The 8,137-nt window shown below is 40.8% G+C and overlaps 1 protein-coding gene across 5 annotated transcripts in view; it reads left to right on the top strand.

Annotated features, from left to right (window-relative positions):
- C4H7orf50 (chromosome 4 C7orf50 homolog) overlaps nucleotides 1–8,137 on the top strand; it is a 135,761-nt gene that overhangs the window by 33,221 nt on the left and 94,403 nt on the right. The gene's annotated exons all lie outside the window — the stretch shown is intronic.

Raw genomic sequence — 8,137 nt, 5'->3', positions numbered from 1 at the left:
GTGAGAAACTGGGATAAAGCTGGTAGTGCAGTGTAAATGTTTTGTATATAGCATTTGTTTTTGAGATGTACCCAAATCTGGGTTTATTTTGCTGGTATTAATTTCTTATAGTTAAGAATGGTAAAGAAAATACATTCATTCTAATTGTATGCAAGTCAGGTGTTTGGTGTTTTGTTTTGTTTTTCCCCCAGTTGATTTTCCATGAAAGATGTAAATTTGAAGTGTCACCTTACTCTTTCTAGGACTTAGGACTGTGCAGAGAGCACACTAAACTATGTAAGCATAGTCAAATGGTAGTTTTTGAAATTGCAGTAAAATTTCAGAAAGTATTTGGTCACCAACTAGTAGATACTAACTTGACTTTTTAGTTTCCAGAATGCACGAGGCAATGCTAAACAGTTATGGCATTGGTTTGTTGCTTACTTTCCACTGACGTAGTCTGATTAGGCACATGATAAATAACCATGGCTCTGCTGGTGGGCAGGGAGGGAGTAGAGTTATTTGTTGTCTGAGAGCCACCAGCAAACGGCTGGGTTTTGTACTTCTTTTGAAGTTGCATTAGGTGGACATACACAAGGATATCTGGCTGTGTCCTTTGTGATTATTACTAAAAAAAAAAACAAACGCAAATCAGTGGCTGCACCAAACGTTTAAGGAATATTCAAACCATTCTTTACAAAGGTTTAAATTATTCTGAGTTAATTAGCAGTCAGTGAGCAAGGAGTAACTCAAGTGAAGATAAGCTCTAACACAGTGGTGTTAAGACTCACTTCCTGTTATTCAGTAACTGCTTTTCTGACAATGCAATGTGTAGTAAAGGAGAGCACCAAGGGAACTTATCCTCTAATGAGGAAAATTATATGAATATAACCAGAAAAGCAAAAGGAGAAAAGCAATTTCTTATGCCTCCCATCTTTAAAAAGAAAAAATAATCTAAGAGAAAGCTTCCATCTTCAAAATCATGTTCACATTTACAAACTTTGTCATACGAGGATGGAAACCTGTATTAAGCTTCATTATTCAGTGGTATTTTTATCATACTCTGAATCAGGAGCAAGTAGCACATTACAATTTCAGAATGTGTACATAGATTCAGAGAATATCAGAAAGTACACCTATTTTACAGGTAGAGAAACTTAGCTACTGAGTAATGTATTCTTCTAAGTTGATGGAATAAATCAAAAGCCAGGGAAGAAAAAGAGGTTAGAAAATTGAGGTTTCCCAGTTCTGTATTCTTTATTCTGTTTAGACCATACTGATTCCCACCTTGATAGCTGCAATTCTGCCTCATCTATGGAAACAGACAAAAGTTAGTCTTAACAGCTGTATGGTGTGGTTTTGGCAGCAGCTCGCTGTGCTGTTATTGTCACAGTTAATGCATTACTAAAAGGAAAGCAAGATATTGCTGTTGTGTGACCAGCTGTGTCTTTTCTTAAACAATAAAACAGGTTAATTTGCTTAAGTGATTATAGGATACTAGTCATATGAAAACAGTGGCCAACAGACTCATGTTTAGTTGTATAAATGTTTTATAAAACTGCAAAACATGGTGATTAAGTGACTGTTTGAGATGATGCATAATTTCACTGTTTTTATTAGTGATTTATGTTTCTATGAGCACGTTAGCAACAAAAGGAGGGCTAAGGAGAATCTCCATCTTTTATTGGATGCAGGGGGATACATAGTGACAAAGGATGAGGAAAAGGTTGAGGTACTTAGTATCTTTTTTGCCTCAGTCTTTAATAGTTTAAAGACCAGTTGTTCTCCAGGTACCCAGCCCCCTGAGCTGGAAGACGGGCAGGGAGCAGGATCAAGTCCCCATAATCCAAGGGGAAAAGGTCAGTGACCTGCTACGCCACTTAGAGACACACAAGTCTTGGGATCCACCCAAGGGTGCTGCGGGAGCTGGCGGAGGAGCTCGCCCAGCCACTCCATCATTTACCAGCAGCCCTGGCTACCTCAAACCCTGGGTTCAGCTGTGGCCCCTCACTGCTAGGGGGATGTGGAGGGGCTGGAGCGTGTCCAGAGCCGGGCAGGGGCTGGGGAAGGGGCTGGGGCACAAGCCCTGTGGGGAGCGGCTGGGGGAGCTGGGGGGGGTCAGCCTGGAGAGCAGGGGGCTCGGGGGGGACCTGATAGCTCCCTCCAGCTGCCTGACAGGGGCTGTGGGCAGGGGGGGTCGGTCTCTGCGCCCAGGGAACAAGCGACAAGGCAAGAGCAAACGGCCTCGGGCTGTGCCAGGGGAGGTTTAGGTTGGAAATTGAGAAAAATGTCTTCACTGAAAGGGCTGTCAAGCATTGGCGCAGGCTGCCCATGGAAGTGGTGGAGTCACCGTCCCTGGAGGATTTAAAAGATGTGCAGATGTGGCACTTAGAGACACAGTATAGTGGTGGGCTTGGCAGTGTTAAGGGTTGGACTTGATGATCTTGAAGGTATTTTCCAACCTGAATAATTCTATGATTCTGTGATTTCTTAGTGATTAGTATGTATTAGTATACATGCTCTCAGTAGAAATGGTTTATGTATGATAATGATGTTCCGGATAGGGTGGAGGCAAGAAAGGTAGAAGTTGCAGAAGTTAAATAGCTGTGAGATGCTGTGACAATATTTAAAGATTGGCTGATAACACATACAGTTCCACTAGCCACCTACAGTGTGCTGTGGTGGGCAAAACTCTTGGTTACGCTTTATTGTTCCTATGGCAAAATAAATATATCCAGTACTGAGTGACATGTTATTTTAAAGAAGGCAGATGTTGGCCACTTTTTTTGACCAAAACCAATAATTTCTCTGAACTGACCCCTATTACTGATATGTTTAGCAGAGTACAGAACCCTGACAGCAGGTTTAGTTTGAAGTGAAGCCTGTTTCTCTCATACGCATGTATGCCAGATGAGAGAAACTTCTCTGTGTTCTCTGACAAACACTGTTTGATACTTCTGGCTTGTGAGATGCTGAACCCATGGAGACTTCAGTCTTTTTACTCTCTGGCTTGAAGCAGATCTATCCAGTAAAGTATTATGGAGATAGTGATTCTTTTTTCCTCACCTTCCTTCTGAATCGCTGTGATTAGCTGGTAGCAAGACTCACAACACTCATTTGAGCAGTAGAGCTCTTGTTTGCTTGGTGCGGCATCAAATAGCCACAGTCATCAAGGGCAGATACCAAAGGCTGCAGTGAGCTTGCAGTTAGGCTAAGAATTGGACAAGTCTGTTCTAGGGTAGTGCTTATTGTTAGGGAGCTAATCCTGCGTGAGAAGCCTGAAGTCTGTTCTTAGATTATGCTGTTGTCTTCTGCTCTTGATTAACATCTTTCTTGCCTTTTTGATTTAATGTTATTATGAAAACTGTCCCTGTGTAGTATGATATGATTGGTTTTGAATATTAAATGGCTGTTATTGCTCATTCCCCAGTGTATTATGATGAAAAGCAATTGCTGTGTTACTGGAATTTCAAAACATAGTCTACATTTTTTCTTAAAGATATTTTTCATAAATTACCATGTATTTCCATCTTAATTTTTTCTCTAGTGTTATTATGTAACAACCCCCACCACCACAACCTTGAGTGTGGGATATTAGCCACAGTTAGTCCAAGATTGCTTTGTCTCTATTCAAGGGCTGAAATTATATATTGGAAGCTTTTATTGGTGGCTTTTTAGCACCTTAAGGCCACTTGTATTAATGAAATAACTAATTTCATAGGAGCATCTATTCTAAGGCTTCTGTTATATTGATGCACAGTACCCAGTCACTCCATAAAACTGTTCTTGTGAAAGACTTTGCTTTTAATTTTCTGTATATTTAGTCTTTTTCTACTTGACAGCAAGGAAATTTGTCTCCTTGATTAAAACACCATGGAACATTAGGCCTTTGAATTAAAGGAGAAAAAAAACACAACAACAAACCAACCAAAACCCAAAAGCATGGAACCTGTACATATAACCAAGAATTGCTAGCTTGAAGAAAGTTAAAGGAATTTTAAAACTTGCATGGCTTTATTGCATTCCCTGCATGTGTGATTTTGGGAATTTTTTGAGTGTGTTGTGGGGTTTTTTATTGTTATTAAATGGAATTCAGATGCATATGCTCATTTGTAAGGTACATGGAGCTATGTGAATTTGTAAAATTTTATAGTCTTACTGCCTCTACTTGGATAGGGTTAAAAATGCACAATTTGGAGATGTGTACACATAAGCATTGATATTAATAATTACCTATGCCTCAGAGGCTGGTCATAAGTCAACATTTCTTCCTTTTATTCTAGAACAGCCATGCTCTGCACTGCCTTCACATCTTGCTTGCTCATGATTCATTATTAGTGAATATTTTTATATTGGTTTATTTGGGCATTGTTTTTAATGTAAGTTGTTTCGTAAACAGTACATTACTATTATTACTACTATACAGTAATGTTTCTATCAATCACAAAATAAATTCCTCAGTATGGGTAGATCACCTACATAACTCAGGTATGAGAGCTCAAAAATTGCCTGTATTTCCAAATAGTACTCTTCTTCTATTCAAGGGTGGAAAAAACTTTTTCTAATGGCAAGTTTTATAGGAGAGCTGGTCTCTGCATAGCACTGCAGGTGCTAAAATGATTATTTAATTGCACATAGGCTGACCTGAAAAATTTCAGAAACTTCTGTATTACGGGATCTGTCATTGTGAACTAGTAAAACCGTAACTAAATTAGAAAGAATTACAGTGCTCTGGAGCTGAATGGGAATGGCACTTCCTTTGATCTTTGAGCATCTTGTCAACCACAATGACTAGTACCAGATGTTTCTTACATTGCTTTATGAAACATATGCTTTTTAAATAAATATTTTTCTTGTGAATAATCAGACCTAATAGCCTGGCTAAATGTCCTTCTGTTAGGTTCAAAACCAAAATTAACTATTGTTGAGATCTGTTTCTTGCAACAGAATTTTCTCTTAAATGCCTCATCTTCACTGCAGCAGTTTGATATAGAAATTATGCTTAATTTGGTTTCTTCTTACAAATACTTGCAGTAATACCCTTAGTGCCTGCAGACAGGACCAGCTAGTACAAATCTGTGTTTAACCAGAAACTGGGAATGTTTCAGGTTTTTTCCTAATGATTAACTTAAATCCTTTAATTAGTTTTACTGATCTTACGGCTTTTGGGAACTGCTAGAGTATTCTGCTAGTGACCACCAGATGGAGTTTCTGAAACAGCTTTGGTAACCTAATACCGGAATTAATTTCAAAATTATTTTCAAAGGTTTTGGAGATTAGTTAAGAAACACTTGTGGAAATTCTGCTAGCTTCAAGATAAATTTTAGCTTGAATTTGCGAATGTTGTTGCTAAAATTAAGCTTTTCAATTAATTTTGTAATTGGTAGTTGTATTGGGTTTGCATGGCAAGATTTTGGTAGCAGGTGCTATGGGGTGCCTTCTGTGAGAAGCTGCTAGAACTTTCCCCTGTGGCCAACAGAGCCAATGCCAGCCGGCTCAGAGACGGACCTGCCGCTGGCCAAGGCTGAGCTCATCAGTGACAGTGGTGGTGCCTCTGGGATAATGCATTTAAGAAGGGGAAAACCACACAAAACTGTTTGATTGCAGCCAGAGAGGGGAGTTGAGAGTATGTGAGAGCAGTGGCCCTGCAGCCCCCGGGGCAGCACAGGAGGAGGCAGGGGGGCTCCAGGTGTCGGAGCAGGGATTCCCTGGCAGCCCGAGGGAAGCCCATGGAGAGGCAGGCTGTGCCCCCAGCCCGTGGAGGTTAACGGGGGGGTGGGGTGGGGGGGTGGGCAGATCCCCACCTGCAGCCCATGGAGGACCTCGTGCCGGAGCAGGTGGGTGCTCGAAGGAGGCTGTGACCCCATGGGAAGCCTACGCTGGAGCAGCTCCTGGCAGGACCCGTGGGCTCATGGAGAGAGGCCCAGGCTGGAGCAGGGCAGGTTTGCTGGCCGGGCTTGTGACCCCGCGGGGGCCCAGGCTGGAGCAGCCTGTTCCTGAAGGGCTGCACCCCACGGATGGGACCCAGGCTGGGGCAGGGGAAGGGTGTGAGGACCCTCCCCCTGAGGAGGAAGGAGCAGCAGAGACAAGGAGTGATGAGCTAACTGCAACCCCCATTCCCCGTTCCCCTGTACCACTGGCAGGGAGCAGGGAGAGAAAACAGGGTGAAGCTGAGCCTGGGAAGAAGGGAGGGATGGGAGGAAGGTGCTTTAATATTTGTTTGTATTTCTCTTTACCCTACTCTGATTTGATTGGCAATAAATTAAACTAATTTCCCTGAGTCGCTGTCTATTTTGCCCATGACAGTAACTGGTCAGTGATCTTGCCCTGTCCTTACCTCAACCCACGAGCCTTTTGTCGTATTTTCTCTCAGCTGTTAAGCTGAGGAGGGGAGTGACAGAGTGGCTTTGGTGGGCACCTGGAGTCCAGCCAGGGTCAACCCACCACAGTAATGCATAGAACTTCTATCAATATCAGTGAGACTTGTGATAAACCCACTTTAATATAGGAGATGAATTCTTTGCTTTTGAAGGTTAACTTTATCCAGAGTTGAGCATTTTTTCTGCATTTTTATAGCAGAATTATTCTACTGTTAGGCAATATACTTGCAGGTACACTTCCTGCAAGATGTTTCCATGTCAATCTGTTTCTCCATTAGTCCTCTCTCCAGACATCTGAGTTGGGAGTATTTATTCTGCTGCTTATTTATCTTTTCCTATAATGCATCATCAAGTACTTTTAAACTAGATAAAATGGATTCTCTTTCTGGCAATAAATCTTGTTTGTTTTAAAAGAACTTCTGGTAGGAAGTATTTTTAAAAAAATGTATTTGTATATTCATAAATGGTCTGATAATCTAGTATTTAAAAAATATTTTACTGTCCTGAATTGCAATAATAAAAGAATTCTGCCGGCTGTAGGCTGTGAATGATTTTGACCATATTTGTGACTCCTAATTAGAAGTGGAGTATAAGGAAATAACATGGACTCCCAAGGCAGGGAAAGGACTTGGTGTGAAGAAAGTGGAATGACAGAGTAGATAATAAATCCTCTTCTCTCCTGATGGAAAAAGAACGTATTCAGCGTATGTCAAAGTGTTTTGGTATATAATGGAAAGCTAAAGGAAATACAACAGAGGAATCATTTCACACTTCAAATCTGTTGCCATGGCAGTCTACACAGCTGGTTTTGTATGTTTACATTGCTTTCACTTGGAAAAGGTATTGCATGAGATAGCTAAGAAATACACAAGGTTTTGCTTACTAAGAAACTGCAAAACTTAATCTTGGAGCATATGTTTCAGCTTCATTGGTGTGTTGAGCGCTTTGCCTCAGTTTCTGCAGCTGTACAAGTCAGTAGTTCTCAAAGTCCCCAGCTAACAGCAAAACTGAGAGCAGCACTTGGCCAGATTTTGCTTTTGTTTTCTCTTACCAGTGCTGTGCTGCTGCAGTACAGCTCATGAGAAGGGTTTCAGCTTTCATCTGTAATGAGCAGTGATAAATGGGGTTTTAGCTGTTTACATATCCTGAGCACAAAAACAATTTAACTGAGTCTTAGTTAAAAAAAAAAAAATTACTTCCCTTTTGAGTTTTCTGGTAATGGTGTATTTTTTTTTTGCAGCCTTGGAGCCTACTTTTCTATTATATGCTACTTAAATGCATGCTTTCTGTGACTGCTGCAAAATGTGGTTGTCTTCAGTGAAATCTCTTTGTATTGACAGAAAAGGGCAGATTCTGATGCTATGTTGGCCTGGTTGCACTAGTATAAACTTACTGACTTGGTTGTACCTGATCAACTGTTTTTACTTAAATTTATGTAGAAGTTCAATCTTTGCAAGCCTGTAGGCCTGTTAATTTGCTGCTTAGTAACTGGCTTGGTTCTCATTTAAGATCCTTCAAGTCTCTGTTGTATAAAAGTGGTTTTACTAATCTTGATGAGAAACAGCCTTTTTATGTATGATGGTTGTATCTTAAAGCTCTGATGAAGGAAGCATCAGAAAATCACGACTACTTAGAGATGCTGGTTTTCCTATTACAGTAACAGACAGTACTCTTTAAACCATTGTATGGAAGTAAGGGGATCTTGTCAAAGCTTGGTATTTGACTAAATGATATTGCAACTTCCAACAGTTGCTGTTTTCATTTATTTCTGAGACTTA

The sequence above is a fragment of the Falco biarmicus genome, chromosome 4 (genome assembly GCF_023638135.1).
Source record: "Falco biarmicus isolate bFalBia1 chromosome 4, bFalBia1.pri, whole genome shotgun sequence".
Taxonomy (NCBI): Eukaryota; Metazoa; Chordata; class Aves; order Falconiformes; family Falconidae; genus Falco; species Falco biarmicus.
The sequence above is the reverse complement of the archived record's forward strand: the minus strand, read 5'-3'. Positions and strand labels throughout refer to the sequence as shown.